This window comes from Dermacentor variabilis, chromosome 4 (genome assembly GCF_050947875.1).
Source record: "Dermacentor variabilis isolate Ectoservices chromosome 4, ASM5094787v1, whole genome shotgun sequence".
Taxonomy (NCBI): Eukaryota; Metazoa; Arthropoda; class Arachnida; order Ixodida; family Ixodidae; genus Dermacentor; species Dermacentor variabilis.
Window position 1 is genome coordinate 51,789,424 of NC_134571.1, and position 17,878 is coordinate 51,807,301.

The window sequence follows — 17,878 nt, forward strand, 5'->3', positions numbered from 1 at the left end:
AGATCACATCCACAAGCGCAAGTTAACACATCTACCCAACCATGATGGTTGGCGACAGACGAATCTTCCCTGCAACCGTACCCCGTATCGTGGGGCAATAACGGGTCAAAGGTGTTCCGCACAAGGGCGCGCTTGCATATCACTAGCATTTCAGTCAGCGGTTGTTGTCCGAGTCTCGGTCACAAGAATGCGCGAAGGGTCCACCGAAAGCTCTTCGCACAGACAGGAGTGGGGGGACTGTACATTCCGGTATGTCGCACGCGGTCGTTACACGGGTTACGCGTGTATAGGCTGGCGCGCACACGGTCAAGAAGCGCAAGGCTTCCCCCAGACGACCAACCGCACGAGCGCGCAGGGGTCAAGGTACCGGCGACGGTGGCTGTACAACGCAGGCGCAGCCAAAAAGAGGAGAAACAGCAGTCCGCGCTTGCTTTGCTACCACCACGCGGCTCACGGCGCTCGCCAAATGGACCGCAGGGCCGCGCCGGGCCAAGTCGCCAGTCACGAACTCACCCAAATCGTGCGATTCCGCCCTGCGGCCACTCAATACGCCGCTCCCCGTGCCTGTCGGAAGGAAGGGGGGGACGGGGGACGGAGGGGGTTGACGCGCCAAGGGGAACCCGGCGTGGGTGCGTACATGCGCACGCGAGCGGTACATGCGGCGGCGGCCTCTGGAGTGGAGTGGCGTGCAGGGAGTGCACTAGCTGGGGACGGGCGGTGGTGTAGCGTGAGCAAACTTCCGGGAAGAGGCAATACCTTCGCTCATTTATGTAGCAACTGCGCGAGAAAGGCTAATTAAATCCGCGAGCAATGCGGTATAGGTATTATGAATTTGTTTTCTGCCCCGGCTTTACCGTTGGACATGATATTCCCGTAGATGGTTATCTGCGGACAGAAGCCACTATATATATATATATATATATATATTTCTTTTTGATGGGAAATTTGGTTTTTCTTTTAATTTTTACCCAATAACAAAGGTATATGCAGGGTTTGCGAGCCCCACACGGTTCTTTCCTCTTTTACTTACGCCTCGAACCACGCGTCTTTCGAGTTTCGATGAGAGCAACGGTGCCGGGTGATGCAGCCATATAAATATACATCCTGCGTGCACGCCGGAGTTACTAATACGCTTTTCTTTCTGTTTTTTTTTTTTTTTTTTTTTTGTCACGTACACGTCTTTCGTCTTTCCTTTTCCTCGGGGCTGGTAGCCGCGAAGAAAGCACTAATGCTATTTGATAGCTCAGTGATAATTTGGTCTGTTCGAAATGAAAACGCAAACGAATCACGTGCCGCGGCGCGCCAGCTTTAGCGAGCTTGGTGTCGCAGAGACTTAACACCACAAGCAAAGGCACAACGCCCCGCTGGGCGAACGGGACAAACCACAACACAGCAAGGGCGGTATAGAAATCGGAGCTATAGCTCTCAAGCGCGCGCACATTCGCTCGGAATGGGCAGTAATCTACACTTAACACATCCCCGTCTCTGGGTAATACGAGTTCAACCAATGCAGTCAACAGAAAAAAATGAAAAAAAAAAGAAAAAAAGAAACGCCGCAAGTCTTGCAATGGGCGAGTGACTTCGGCAGCGCACATTGCATATACGCAGCAGTGCTGCATAGCGAGCTCGCGCACCCGGCAATTTGCTCCCACAGGCGCGCTGCCGGCCCACCCAGCAGCAGGTGGGCCGATCCTTTCTTCGCGTGCCCTCGCACGGGACCAACGGCAATCACGCACGCGCTCGCAGTCGTGCGAAATTGGGAGGTTGACACGGCCGAGTGAGACATTCGCCGCCTTCCAACGTGCTTCTCGCTGGCCGATATTTACGGCTGGGCCCGTCGAAAGGAGGCACACCAGCGGCTTTTATTCGACCTTGGTCGGCGCCAAAAACCAGATTTGCAACGCCGGCGAGCCTGTGCAGTATACACGCGCAAAGCATTGCCCACGGGGTCGAGACAGCGTTATAACGGTCGGTCGCTTGCGGCTTGGCCGTTTGCACGCAGTTCTCGCAATGCGCCGGTGGTCGCGCACCTTATTGCTCGGTTCGCGATCGGTGGTTGAATTCCGGCCTAGAGGCTATATTATAACCAAAACATTGCGTTAAGCCTGTGTTTTAACTATAACGCAGAGGGCGTTGGTAATCGACAGTACACGATGTCCGTTAAGAATACGGGGTGATAATTTTTCAGTTCTCCGAAATTTTCAAAAAATCGCCTGTGGCAGGCAGCAGAATTCATGTCCTTGAGCTGGATTACTCGATGAGGAGGGTATCACTAGCACGAGAATACGAAACAAATATTGAACTAATTAACAAAATTTTACTAATTAAATGTTAATTTATAAGTTACTTCACGGCACATACTGCAATTTACGAATTGTAGCCGGTGAGTTTGCAAGACGTGTACAGTTGATACGAATCAAGGATGACGCCAGTTTCGAGATATTTCTCAAACAATGGGGCGAAATACGTGGGCGTTCGTTACTTTTGTGCTTGTTACTTTCTGTGTTTTGTTAAAAAATCATGAGTTAGAAATCTTTTTTGAAAAAAATGCCAAGCAAGAGCCTGGGCGATTTATACGGGGTTATTTTTAGCTGCACCAAATTTTTAGTTAGAAAAATGCAAATCATGGTAACCTTATGTTTACCGTTTGAGGGTGCGGATTGTCAGCCTCTAGATACAGATCAATTTCCGCAATTACGTGGATAATTATCGACGTTACGGTAATTGTAATTATCAACAATAGGTAGCTACAGCAAATTAGTACTTTGGGGTCCGTTGTCGACACTACCTAACCCAACGATTAAATTTTGTATAGCGGATTTCATGTGGGAGCTATGCGAACAATTAGTTCCCTTTCGCAGGCTCCTTGAAACCCAAACTGGCTGGAAAAAAAGGGCGTTTGTGTCGTTGATGTCGCCGCCACCCCCTCCCCGCCTTTCGTCACGTCTCCGAGGTCTCCACCGGTCCGGCCCCGCGAGCAGCTTGCGCTGTCTGCTTGCTGTGTGCGGCGTTGGCCTAGCGTTTCAAAGACGGCGGGCCACCAAATTTACTTCGACATTCCCTTGGGCCCCTGAAACCGCATTTCGTCGGTGAAAGTGGACATGTGGCTCACAACGGAATGACGAGGTAAGTTTGGCGGCCCGCCGGCATTGAAGCGCCAGGCCAACGCCGCAGACAGCAAAGAGATTACGCAAGCTACTAGCGGGCCGGACTGGCGGTGACCTCGGAGACGTGACGAAAGGCGGGGGCAGGGGGGAGCGGTGACAACGACACAAACGCCCGTTTTCCAGCCAGTTTCGGTTTCAAGGATCGAGCCTGCGAAGGGGAACTAATTGTTCGCGTAGCTCCCACATGAAATCCGGTATTCAAAATTTAATCGTTGGGATAGGTAGTGTCGACGACGGACCCCAAAGTACTAATTTGCTGTAGCTACCTATTGTTGATGATTAGTAAGTTAATTACCGTAACTTCGCTAATTACCCGCGTAGTTGCGGGAATTGCTCTGTATCTAGAGGCTGCCAATCCGTACACTCGAATGCTAAATATAACGCTACCGTGATTTATATTTTACTAATTTTAAAAGTTTGGTGCAGCTAAACAAACAAACAAAAAAGAAAACCTGTATATCGCAGATGCAGGCAACGAAAACAACTTACTAGCGCTTCCACGACCTCAGCGACCGAGTTAGGCTATGGTGTACTGCAACAAAGTTTCTTTAAAAATGCTCTCACTGTTGCTCCGACGCGAAACTTGACCTGTCAGACACACGCGCCAACCGAACCATTCACGCAAGCCCGGCTACATCCTTTCACAGTGCGCCACCACAGGAGAGAGAGAGAGAGAGAGAGAGAGAGAGAGAGAGAGAGAGAGAGAGAGAGAGAGAGAGAGAGAGAGAGAGAGAGAGAGAGAGAGAGAGAGAGTCTAACAGCGCGCAGGGACTTAACAGGGCGCAAACTATCCACCACAATGCGCAAGTTCTTGGTTAATGTAACATGACGCATTGCAGTTCTTTAACACATGCCGCTCAGAAGAATAAACAGTGATGTTTCTTTTTAAATCTCTTTTTAACCCAGAGGAGATTAAGCGTAGAAAAAATTACGGTACATGCGAAAGCGAGCTCAAACTACACCTGCGATGACGGATGTGAGAGAATAAACCATTTCATTGACTGTTTGAGAGGCGAAGTTCAGGAAGGTCAATGGTGGCCACCTGCACGGTGCGCACCAGATAGTTTGACGCCGATAGTTGTCAAAGCTTATTCCATGCTGTTTTTGTGTCGTCTGTCACAGCAGTCCTCTTTACTTGCAACCAAGAAGTCGCCAAAAGAGTACTTAATTTCCCCGGTAAAATGTAAGAGTGTTACGGCGAAAACGAAGGACTCAAAAAGGTGCAAAAAAATGTTGACTGTGTTTAGGTGCGCTGTTTCATTCACCTGCGATAAAAACAAAAAAAATCCTTCTCGCACGAAGCATCGTTACTGTTCAAAGGTCGCGTGCTCATCACAACAAATGCGCGATATCTCACTTACTACATGTATGACGCGAATTACGCTAACACAGAAGTGACACTGCGTCGGGCTTGCTGATTTGCCACGATGCGATATCAGCTCTATTCACCGAGACGCGTATCAGAATAAGCTCTGCTAGTTCAGTTCCATCTTGTGTCGCCTTCGTCTCGTGTCCCTTTCCCCCGTACAGCGCGTCTAAGTAGGCGATTTTCGAGGTATCGAAAAGGCGTCGCCAATCACACTGCTAGCGTCAAAGCGTATTGTAGCACAAACCCGTAGCGCCCTCTTGGCAGACTAGGAGCCAAATAGATCAGGTGCGCGAAGCTTCGTTATAGAGCGTCGAAGTGGCGGTGCCGGGGGAGCGGGCAAAATGTGCTCATCACAAACTTCCTGCTCTCTCTCTCTCTCTCTCTCTCTCTCCCCTATTTGCAGTTTTGAATCATTTCCTTCGTTAACAGAAACAACTTCACCAAAAGCATTTCCCTGGTCTTTTGAAGGACAAAAATAAATAAAAAATACCGCTCGAGTCAGGTTAATAATGTCGTAAGCATGCGCAACCGCTTCGAGTACATTCGATCGAGCTACCTCGCTTTCCTAGAGTCAGACATCAGCGCATCTGCAAGTTCGTGACGTCACACCTCGCGCTCCTAGCGCTCCTACGTTTGGAGGTGGCGGTATACCGAAACCGAAAATATCCAATAGGTTTCCCAACCTCGCACCATTAGTGTTATTTTCTAAACTTTCCTTTTTCTCTCGCTCACGCTCTTTTCTCTTTTGTTTTGAGACAGCTGGCTAGCGCGGGAATCCACTGCTACATACTCGGCATGCGACTGGCGTGCGCAGAGGGAAAGAGCACGTTGCAACCTTGACAGCAGCTCGCAGAGAGCAGCGGGCGACGGCGTGCCGACCGCATTCTCTCGGCCACCGCCCGAAGCCATTGTCCGGCCACGTTCCACGAGGAATCGAACTCTGTTTCGCTTTTTTTTTTTTCTTCTTGCTAAGAAACGAAAGCGGTAGCGCACAACTTGGAACGCCAAAGCCACCGCAGGAGCGAGAGGAATCGAGCAGCTTTTGCGCACTACATTCGAAAAGGCACCCTGCGTGCTCTATCACTGCCGGCTAGCCTTTCCCTCGAGCCGGCACTGAGTGGAACGCGAAACGCTCCGCAGGATGGAATTGGTGGCCCCGTAGCTCTATCCATCCAAGGCTTTATTCTTATATACTATTTTCCAGGAAGTGAACCGCGTATCGATTCCTATATATGCGCAGATATGATTTGCGTGTGCCTTGAGATTGAACGCTCAAACAACGAGGCTTGATATGGGGGGGGGGGGGGGGGGGATAAAAATACGATACGATATATGCCGGCCGCAGTCGAACGTTACTGCTGTCATCCGTTATTCGGGATGTAGATTAAGCAGAACGTCCACATACAGATGAGAGACGCAGGCTTAAGTGATGCGTTGTTTACACTATATACTGCTTAACTAGATACGCACGCGGTATACAGGCGTGTACTTAGAGATCGTAATAGACGCTATATCGTTCCCAAGCGAAAACACTAAAGAATCGGCCATATAGGTTAATTGTACACCTTGTTAAACTGGTCATGGATACTACACTATATTGAACGTTTTGATAGTGCTTCTGCACACACACTGACGGGGTATTATCTGAAAAGAAGTGAATTCGATGTCTGGAATAAGCCATACACAGATGCGCGCCGCCAGCAGTGAGTCGGCAAACTTGAGCAATGTCCTTCTCGTGGCCTCCGAGATCGCTCGGTGACTTCATGCGACTATGTAAGCGTCGAAAGGCTGAATTTACAGATGCAAACGCAGGACTAACGGGCCGTAAACGGCAGGGCGAGTAGCCATATTTAAGGAACCTCACACGTGGTTAGATCAAGGAGAAAGGGGGAAAATGAACTGTCATGAAAGAAACAATCACTAGTGCTGCGCGAACAGCAGCAGATAAACAATCGCAACTTCAGCGCTGCCACTTATTCCATCTAGGTTCCATCGCGGCGCGTGTAATGCGACCGGTCGCCGTCGGTCGGTTTGGATACAGCGTTTCAGCCTTCCCTTACAAAATTTTTTATAGAAAGTCTATAGACAGTCTATAGACACTCTATAGACTGTCTATAGACTTTCTATAAAAAACTTTTGTAAGGGTTGGCTGCTCCCCGTACAAAGCGGGTGGCGTTCGGAACCCAGAGGTTCGCGGAACGACACGACAGCTGTACACCGCCGGCGAGTGCGTGACGCCGCATTCCGGGGCAGAACTCAAGGCCGGTGCCCGAACGGAGGATTGACATGCGCCGCATGGCCGACCGACCGACCGACTGACATGCGCATGCGACATGAGGTCATCGCGAGGGCCACACCTCCGCGTTTTTCCAATTAAAATTCCACGCGAATCTTCTCTCGTGCAATCGCCACGCGGGCCTGACAAACCGACGAAGAGCGAAAACACGTACGCAGCACCCAGCAACGCGCACGCGCGGCTGGGTGTGTCTCACGTACGTGTTTTCGCTTCGAAGATCTGTAAGCAAACGGGTAAACATCCTGCAGGACATTGTTAAGGTTGGTGCCGACCTCTGAAAGCAAGATTGCGACGGAGAGTTCTTGGCTGTTAAATTGATAGTATATACAGGGTGTCCCAGTTAACTTGGACCAAGATTTTAAACATACCCAAGAGCTCTAGAGAAATCGTACCGAGTGCATAGCAGCCGTAGTCATATGTATTTACGACCAGCATGTTTTTCATCACGAAGTATTACTTAACCACTTCTAATTAGCGAACTTTTTAAATTATTTCTCGAATCGCAAACATGTCAATTCCAATGTTGTAGGGCACCTTAAATAACCTCCCAATCAAGCATTTATTTCGTGCTGAAGTGGTCCCGGTTTTTTTTTTTTCCAAGAAAAAACAAAAGCCCGCGAAATACCCCAAATACGAACTAGATGCGCACTCGCACGCCGCTACTCAAGCAACCATTGAAAGATATACGGCTGCATTCTCTCATCGCCGCACCGTACAAGGGTTCGCTACGCTTATCAATGCGTCCGCGGCGCGTTCTCTTGATGCCGCGACCATCGCACAGCGTGAAGCCCCGGATCGAGCTGCCGCCGCTAGTAAAGCCGTGTATCCGTGGCTATTCGCTTGGGAGCGCTTGAGTAGCGGCGCGCGAGCGCCTATTTGTTTCGTACCTTGGATGTTTCGCGCGCTTTTGTTTTTTCTCGGAAAAACCAACGAGGCAAAGCTGAGCACTAAGCAAATGTTTGATTCGGAGGGTATTTGAGGAGCCCAACAACTTCGTCATTAATATGTTTGCGATTCAAGGAATAATTGAAGAGTTAACTAATTGAAATTAATTAGATTAATACTTCGTGATGAAAAAAATACTGGCCGTAAGTACATACGACTACGGCTACTATGCAGTCGGTACGATTTCTCTGGATCTCTTGGGCATTTTTAAAATCTTCGTCCAAGTTAGCTGGGACGCCCTGTATATATATAGTTCAGGACCACGACACACGCTTAGGCACGTTCGATAATTCATTCACTCTATAGGAAGGTGGGCTAGATGCAAGACATCAGTGCTGCCCGGTGAGGAAAAACATCGGCAGAGCGCTGTGCGCATGCACTGCGGGCGTGTGCCGAGTGCTATTCACCTTTACTGGGACCCACAGGCATCTCTTTTCACCTCTCAAATGCAAATATTGATTGATTGATTGATTGATTGATTGATTGATTGATTGATTGATTGATTGATTGATTGATTGAACGAACTGAGCTACATACCGCACCCGGAACAGCAGCTCACAGAAACGCCACTCTCCACGTCGCGTCATATAAAAACAAATGCAGAACGCTGCACCGCCTACAGAGGTGTAGTGCGCTCTCTCGAACACCACACAGAAGGTCGGCAGAAACTAAGTATGCGGCAGAACGATCGGGAAATCTCAAATTCGAACTCTTCCGTTAATGGACGTCATCAGATTCAGGCACGCTGTGAAATGAATCGCAGGGTCGGCCACTTCATTAGGAAACAGCGCAAAGATTAACAATATATCCCTTAATCTCTTTTACATATATTCTACGTCCCTCTCTCTGTTTGCCACGAGACTCGGAGAAAAGGCAACAAAAGGAAACAGTAACACACACACACACACACACACACACACACACACACACACACACACACACACACACACACACACACACACGCACACACACACACACACACACACACACACACACACACACACACACACACACACACACACACACACACACACACACACACACACACACACACACAGAGAGAGAGAGAGAGAGAGAGAGAGAGAGAGAGAGAGAGAGAGAGAGAGAGAGAGAGAGAGAGAGCGGCGAACACAGAAATAGACACAGAAACAGCGAACATTCGACGGGCCGAGCAATACGCGCGACTGCACGGAATCGTCGACGCAGGGCCGGGTGCCCGGGGTGCGAATGACGGATCGATTAATGAGGCCGAAAGCAATCGGTCTGCTATACGCCCACATCGTGCGTGCGTAAGTTCGCGCCGCTAATAAGCGTACCTACACGCTACGCAGTAGAGCCCCGAAGTTGTGCGCAGAGCAGAAGCCACCGCCTGCATCGCAGCGCACATCCTTCCTCTTCGGTGCATGGGCGCTGCTCCGCCGGGTTTGATCACCCCTGCAGCGGCACGCCGACGACTGAGCGAACGTTCAAGGCGGCGGTCAGGAGAAATTGAGGCGACCGGAACAGCAGTCGGCGGCGGAGGCCCCCGTTCGCATATCCATAATTGTGCCCCGTGCGCTTTTAGATATGCGCTCCACGCTCGCTCGCGCGCGCTTTCCTACCGCGTGTAAGCCAAGCCGACAACGCCCTCCTATCGGGCTCCCTTCCTTCCTATTTAAGCATGCGCGCGCGTACGTATACGGGAGTCCGGGCGAGGAAGTTATACATGACCGCCAGGCAAGCAGGCAGGCAGACAGCGCGAACAGTTTGTGCACAGCGGAGGAGTCGGATTATACACTAGGACGAGAGTGTATACAGTATATACATCACCGATATTTCAAGGCGCGCAGGGAGCGTAAGCAGATGCGTGCGCACCCATCCTCTAGAGAGGAGGGCCGTTGAAGTGCGGCAGCCGCGTACGGGGGCAGGGAGCTATCGGCTTAACTGGCAACCGAGGTATATAGTTGGTGGACGGCTTCATTTATTTAAGAGTACAACCGCCATAAGAATTGGGCTCGAACAATTAGGACACATCTATCGCGGGTTAGTTAACGCGAGCTGTGAAGAGTTGATATTGAAAGTTTTGGAAGGAACACGCAGTGGGTTGACACATTCAAGGCATCCGAACAAGAAATTACGAGCCTGCGTTCTCCGCCGACAACAACAGAGAGAGAGAGAGAGAGAGAGAGAGAGAGAGAGAGAGAGAGAGAGAGAGAGAGAGAGAGAGAGAGAGAGACTGCAGTGCTGCCAGTCTATCTGTTTCTGCTTTTCGTGCATGTTGTCTTTTGGAAGTTACGTTAAAAAATATGTGAGCTGTCGCCCGCGCAATGTCGAGTGGATGATGTCGACGTTTGAACTGATCCTGACTACGGACTCCGGCATGCGATGCAACGCCAGGCATGCAATGCCAACAATGATGCGATGAATTCAAGAATACAGGTGCGAGGGCTTGTTACGAAGCGTTCAGCGTACGTAAGTGTGTCGTAAGAAAGAGCAAGAAGGGGTCAGAGAAGGCACAATGCGCCACAGACGAGCATCCCGTAAACACGCTGTGAGACGACGCTTCCCTGCCGTGGCGAAAGCTCTGCGGCGCTCCAACCAGCCTCAGTTAATAAGTATGCAGCACAACCACGGATCTGAATGAGTGCCTTGCGGAACTCCTAGCATGCTACTCGAGATAGGAAAAATGAGAAATAAGCACTGAGCACGTAACACCGAGACCAGCGTCTCAAAGAACGAAGCGCCTTCGTACAGAGTGGCATGGCCAACCGCACTGTAGTGTAGCGTTACTACATGCTGCACGGTCCAAGTCTAATTAGCTCAAGGGAAACATGCAGGCAGCTGGCTTATACATCTTTCAGGTGCCGTACTTGCTGGTACCAGCAGGAGTGCTGTCGATGCAGTACATACAGGCAGAGGCAAGGTTAAAATGTCTACAGTATGCTGGACAAAGGGAGAAGTATTTAAACGAGTCTATACGCGCTGCCGTTGGGAATTTTTCAGGGAAACCGTACTCCGTAAACTTTTGACGTTTTCTGTATAGATGGAGAAGAGCCAGCGCAATCTTCAGCGGTATCTTCAGCTCTACCTTTCCATACATAGCGCAGAGATAAATTTGCTCATGCTCGAGTAATGTGCGTTCCTATGAACAATGGACTTACCTGTATGTACATTCAGTGCGATAACCTTGAGGAGTGCAGAGCAAGCAGTAATGCCTGTCGACTGAAGTCACGTGTGCGCGCTACGCGAGCTTAATCTGAGTTTGCGGCTGGCTTCCAAAGCGAACGCCACAAGCGAAAAACGAATTCGTGTTCATGCATGAGAGCTTCATGCTGGTACAGGCCAACTGGTAACTTCGGAAGCGTCGACAAGAACAAACAGATAAGTGCGGGTAACGCAGGCTTTTCGTAATGATTCCGTAAGTACAGAAATAAGGCGACGCAGCTGCGGAAGAACAAATACGCTCAAGGTAAAATATATATATATATATATATATATATATATATATATATATATATATATATATATATATATATATATATATATATATATATAAAGTAATGATAATTCTGGTGGTATATCAGCACGAAAACGCTGGAGTTCTCCGAAAGCGTATTGGTTATCTTGTACGGAGGCGACACGAATTCAATAAAATGTGGAGCACGCCCACTTAACGGCTGTTCACAACCTCACGAAAAACTGCGATATTGTCATCTCGAGCACACAAGATGTCGTGAGGTTTCAGATGTTACAGCGTTAATGGCAATTTGAGCACTATACACCCCCCCCTTTTTTTTTTCTTTAAAGAATATATTGCTTGTATCCGTGTAACTATTGCACAGGGATCAGAGCTTTGTCAAGCTGCTAATTCATTTTTTTCTTTCTTAATCTACTTCCATAGACGTTTATGAAAAAATATAAACAGCAAACCATCAAAGCAGGAAAGTGCGCTCAGAAGCTAAGCTCATTACAATATGTAGTTTGTTGCCGTTAATTTGCCTACGATTGTAAAATCGTAAAAAAATCGGCGAGTAGCGGCGGGAGAAGGAAATCGTTCGATTCCACTTAAGACCGTGATTTCATGAGTCGCTCTATAGCCACGTTGTACCTAGAAAAAAAATTTCGTCCGACAACGCAGGAACACCGCATGTAAACATGCAAGTTACCCTTACAGAGACAACACTAACCAGTCGCTCGTTTCAGAATTAGCGAGTCAAGTCACGGAAAACGACCGCGTTCGCTACACCAGATGAAGAGATGACTCAGTCGCGAGCAGACCGCGTGCGCATATTCCCACGCGTTCCAAGTCCGCGCCCCATAAGGCACACAGATTCTACGGATCAAGCACACAGAAACAACGCACCGCGATGCTACAGAAAGGGCAAAGGGAACAGAGAGGATCTGACTGAACTATACACCGGGCAGCATACCAGCCTTCGCGTACGCAGACGGAAGTCGAATGTTTTAGAGGGGAGCCCAGACACCGTTAAGTTTTTTTTTCTTTTTTAGCAATTTTGGGATTGTTGAACCTTTCTACGTCTCTCAGTGTCATTGTCAAATTAATCGAATGAACCTGTGCGCAGAAAAACACAAAGCAAGACAACGAGGACATATATACGCTCAGAACACTTTCACAAAGTTTCAAGGGACACTGAAGGGAAACATAACTTGAGCGCTGTATTAGTATACTGCCTTTCTACAATATCAAAATAAACCACTGTTACCGTGACAAAGCTTTTAAAAAATTAAATTATGGGGTTTTACGAACCAAAACCACTTTCTGATTATGAGGCACACCGTAGTGGAGGACTCCGGAAATTTCGATCACCTGGGCATCTTTAACGTGCACCTAAATCTAAGTACACAGATGTTTTCGCATTTCGCCGCTATCGAAATGCGGCCGCCGGGGCCGGGATTCGATCCCGCGACCTCGTGCTCAGCAGCGCAACACGTGAAAAAGCTTGACGAGAAAGAAAAGATGCCAAGAAGATAGACTGGTAGCGACGCCACAGATATTGCGCGTCTGCTCGGGCCCAGTACCTTGTTTTTTGTTCGGGAAAAGTTAGACTGCGTCGAATATTAAGAGAGGAAAAGACTGAACTTATCAAGTTTCGCGAGCCTTTACAGGGCCACAACGGCCCAGATACAAAAGAAAAGACATAGTTTGAAACCAGTGAAGCCCCACTGACGTACAAGAGCTGGAACTCCGGCCCGCGATATTCGAAAAAAAAAAAAAAAAAAAGAAGAAGGGAACTGACCATTTTCTCTTCTAGTAATCGGCATCTTGCCGCGAAATTAATGAAGGCAACTAGGGTTTTGAAGGAATACTTTGTCGGCATAAGCCGATTTATACTGTCGTTCCCTAGTATCCCTTCAACCAAATCGCAAGCACAAGATTCGTGCCATGTGCGGCCGGAACAACGCCACTGTGTCTTCATAGGTGGCGTTACTGTACAGCGGTAACAAACATAGTAGAACAAAGGAAGGGGACGCCTCAGTGCGGTGCCTGCATCTTGACAAGGCATACGTCTTTGTCTCGATTGCACAGTGAAGAGGCATACTATTACGGTAAGCTAGATTAATAAGTTACACTTTGGGATACCAAAAAAAAAAGGTCAGCGTTGCCGCTAGTGGGGAGGCTTGATAATTCAGAAAAGGAGTCAAAAGGAGAGACTGCTTCCAGCGTCAACTTCATTACATTCCCATTATCTCCTTGCTGCAAATGCTCGCGCAAGTAATTGTTAACAGATAAACAAGGATTGCTTTGATATGTAAAGAAAACAGGGGCGCAACCTAGAAATTAGAAAATTTTAGTGCACATAAGCGTACGAAATGCGCGCAAGTAAAACGAAATACGTGACGTTACACAGACGGCCTGCTGCAGCGGCAGACTTCGACGCAAAATTCAAAGAATAAGAAGCGCAAAAAAATCGCTTCCATTTTCCGTTATGCATTCAGACGCCGCTAATACACGAGAACAGAGTTTTGAAAACAATACCTTGTCGTTATAAACCGGTTCATTTCCTGTTTAGAGGGCTTTAACAAAAGTTATATTCTCGGAACGGTGGTACCGGTTTGAGACGCCAGCTGATTACTTATTCTCTCGTAGTTCCTGCATACAAGTCCACATTTTGTAAGCCCGCCCTCAATTAAGGCTCTATGTAGCACAACCTGGCAGAGCGAAACGCTGCCGCAGATTCTGGAGGGCCAGCACAGCGTGACGTCAAACGTGACTGTACAGCAAGCAAGTCGAAAGAGCACGCTAGCGGAATGAACTCACAAGAGAAGTTCGTTAAGAAACTAGAGAAGTGATATACCGCGCAGCCGCTTCATGCATAATGGTACCCGGCTCCGCCTCGTATATCTCCTGAGAAGAAAAACGTCAACACATTCTAATTCAGGGCCAGTTCTAGAAGGAAAATAAAAATTACGAAGATTCCGAACAGCCCGATGCGACAAGTTTGCATATGAATGCCACCGTTCTGAAAAACCAAGGACCGCCGCAGAGCAATGGGCCGCACGGGCAATAAGAAACAGTTCCCGCGGTCTCTGAATAGGTCGAATTAAGATATGTTGGACGGGAGTTGCATCAAAACTACGTGTCATGCATAGCACAGTGAAAATAAAAAAAGGAGAAAAGAAGAACATGTTGGGAGTGGACGGCAGTGGCAACATATAGACGATATGGTTTCGGCTGTACCCGGCCCCTCCCCCACCTACCCTCCCCCCCATCACCTTGACCCTCACTCCAAGGAGCTGTTACGTATTAGCCGTATTATTACAAATGCTAGTCGCATGTTGTGAAACAGAACTGGCATCTTCGTGGTGAAGTTCTGTCCTCTATAGCCGCAGTCTTGGTAGTCGTGTCTCGGACCAAGTTTGACGACGACGACGAGGCATAACAACGATTAGCAGCACGGGAAAGTCAGGGTAGAAGTGCACTCGTAACAGCATAAATCGTAATTAGCTGTTTACGCCTATTCAAATCTGCGCAGCCTCCTACACGGCAACGTGAATAACGCATCGAAAGCGAACTAAAACATCAGAACACGGAGGACGTACAACAACGAAAAAAAAAAAATACGGGGTAAAAAAGAAGCCGCGCCACTCGATCTATTCGAATGCGGATCACGCACGCGCGCTTTCGAGACAAACAGCTCCATTTATATACAAGCGTAGCAGGATTTCGCAGAGGGCGCGCGTAATATGTTGACAGAAAAGCGGGTCGGACAACAGGGTGGCTCTGCCCAGAGGCAGCGGCTTCACACGTTTCGCAAACAAGGACCACGCACTCACCGCGTAACACCGCCACCCACTCGAGGTCGGCCGGCACGTGCGACCCCGTCCGCGTCGGGGCCGCGCACGGCGAAAGCTTCGAGGAGGACGAAGACGAGGATAAAGACGATGCGGGGGAGGAGGATGATGATGATCCCGTATCCGACAGCGGGAGGCAGTGGCCTCCCCGAGCACTGAGGACACCTCCGGAGCACGGGGCAGAGGAGGACTACACTGACGTTGACCACAGGGACTACAGACCGTCGCGCGTTCTTCGTGGCTCGGCGCACTCGACGGCTCTGGCCGGCAAGCAGTGCGAGCGCTGGAGGCGTGCGTGGACGCGGTGGCGGTGGCGCGAGCGGCTAGCGCAGCGAGCGCGCGGCGGGCAGCGTCACTGCTCCAACCTTGCCTCCGTGATTGACGGCGCCAGTAAGCGATCGCGGAGCCTATTCTGTGAGACTTCGGCGCCGTTGCCGTACTAGGCGTGCACGGAGTCGCCGCCGCCGGCTGCGGTGCAGAGCGCAGCGCGACCTTCGCTGCGACTAGCTTTGACAGCGTCGCAGCAGACGCGCAGTGCGCGTTTTGAATTCCCAATCAGCGGCGCGCACCGCCGACGCCCTGCCGCCTTCCTTTTGTTTGTTTGTTTTGAAAGTGGGTGACGAGGAACGGAATGCAAAATGACAGTTTGGGGAGAGCAGGTAAGCCGCTGAGAAACGGAAGGGAGGAGTGGGTGAGCGGTGTCCCGTGAGCCCCGAGGGAAATACTGCGACGGAACGGATGCAAAGGCGCACGCGGTTTGAGCGCGCACACGTATGTTCAAAACCAAGTACGTGCGGATGCACCCTAAGATGAAATAAAAGGGAAAAAAAGAGGAAAAGATCGATGGATCGACGCTGCTCCGTGTTGGGAGTCCTCGATCGAAAGTAGTGCAAAAATGGCCCTGGGCTGAAAGGAAGAAATTTGTTTTTCTCAGAAATGGCACTTCCCTGTTTATACCTCATGCGCATGCAAGGACGCCGACATGCAGTTCTGTGACTGGCGTATATCCTTTGTTCTGGGACTGTACTAAAATAAAATTTATTCTATCTATCTTACACTGAATAAGTGTATACATATCTTTGACACTGAGTAAGCAGGGCGCAGCATACAGACAACGCAATCGCTTTCCCCACAGTACACGTACGAAGCTGCCTGGATATAGCGTTGGCTATATTTCAGTGGAATAAAAGTGGAAAAGATTTTATTCGCGCTGCAGTGGTCATGACCGACGATAACGATATCGACAGCAGCTTCATTTACATGAACTCCACGGGCGCGGGTCGAGGCGCAAGTCGAGCTGCTAAGCTACACACCTGGCAGCGTTTACATACACCTAATCAAGCGGCTTGGGCGACGTAAACCATCCCTTTGTGGGCGCGCTGACCGAACTCTCCTCCAAGCCCGCTCGGCCCCACAAGACGACTCGACCTCGTTGTTTTCATGGAAACGTACAGACAGTGAAGCAGCAACAACCACAATTGCATTTTGCAGTGATTTTCATTCGACTAATCTTTTTGTCCATCGCGACTGTATAGGTGCTGATCCCGACGATAATAGCAGCGAGATGGCGGCATGCTAGTCGATGACGAATGGAAACGTCACAATAGCCGATGTGTAAAAAATATGAAGCCATAGAAACTGTTTTGTAAGGGAATAAGCGTGTTCCATAAGTACTTCTCGGAAGTTTACGTACTCACCGATAGAGCGAACATACTCGACTGCGACCTATAGACAACCCTAAAAAATTGAAGATACGAGGGCGAATCAGAAAGTCCTTGCCCCCTACATTTTCTTAATGACAAATTACGACTGTAAATGCAAAAGTCAATATATCCGTTCCCAGCGGTGGACCTTTTTTGGACCGGCCCAGCCTAATCTTCCGGTAGCTCCGCGGCACGGCGCTGGTGCCAGGTGAAGATGGCGGTTGTGCTTCACACGTCCACGGCGTACGAGCAACGAAGTGCGGTCAGTTCTCTACGGAGCAAGGGCCGAACGCCCATCGAAATCTGCAGGGAAATTCTGCCCACGTAAGGGGAATGGTGTCCCGCTTTGAAAAGTGTGAGGTGGTGGTGTTGCAAGTTCGCGAAACGCCGTGAGAACCTGCATGACAATGAGCGTTCGGCGAGGCCGCGTGCGTCGCTGACTGACCACAGGGGCATCCCAAGTTTACTGCTGCGATGGGACAAATGTCTGAACCGGTGCGGGGACTATGTGAAAAAAAAGAAAATAGTGCAGGGTACGTTGAATGTATTGTACGCCACATTTCTAGTTACCTTTATGTACCTCATTCTGGCTAATAAAATATAGGAGGACAAAGACTTTCTGATTCGCACCTCGTACATTATGCGACATGCAATTACGGCCGCGCGATGGCGCCATAGAAATTTGTGCCGCCGTGCGCGTGGCTACAGTGCCACATCCATCGTGCGGCCCTCGCAACCCATATACATGCACGCTTAAAAGCGAAGCATTTCCAACCTTCTGTGTAACTCGACAGCGCGAAAGCGAAGCGTGGCCTATAACGAAGGCAAAACGGTGATATTACATTTCGATTAGGACTTAAGGGAGAGTATAATTGAACGCCCAGAGCCATCAACTTACCACGCTCTCGAATAAATGAGCAGCAAAGCCTTCAGGGAGCAGCAACCAAGGCGCGTGCGCTTCACGGGTAACCGTTATCCGTTCGCGAATCGAGCCACCGCACAATCCGTGTACGAGAGGCGGTCGTCATCCGTCTTGGCCGCAGACGCACAATTACAAACCGCTGTGGCAGAGCGAAAGTGAGAGGCTGTATTCAAAGGCTAACAT

General features: G+C 49.4%; 1 protein-coding gene across 10 annotated transcripts in view; it reads right to left on the reverse strand.

The window, feature by feature from the left end:
- The window catches only part of Synd (protein kinase C and casein kinase substrate in neurons protein Synd), a 135,471-nt gene that overhangs the window by 35,248 nt on the left and 82,345 nt on the right, over positions 1–17,878 (reverse strand). Inside the window, exon 1 of one of the 10 annotated variants that reach the window (XM_075689041.1) lies at positions 15,053–15,595. The exons of the other annotated variants lie outside the window; for them this stretch is intronic. The gene's annotated coding sequence lies outside the window, so the exon portion shown is untranslated. Of the gene's footprint in view, positions 1–15,052; positions 15,596–17,878 lie in introns of those variants that run through there. 10 annotated transcript variants of the gene reach the window in all.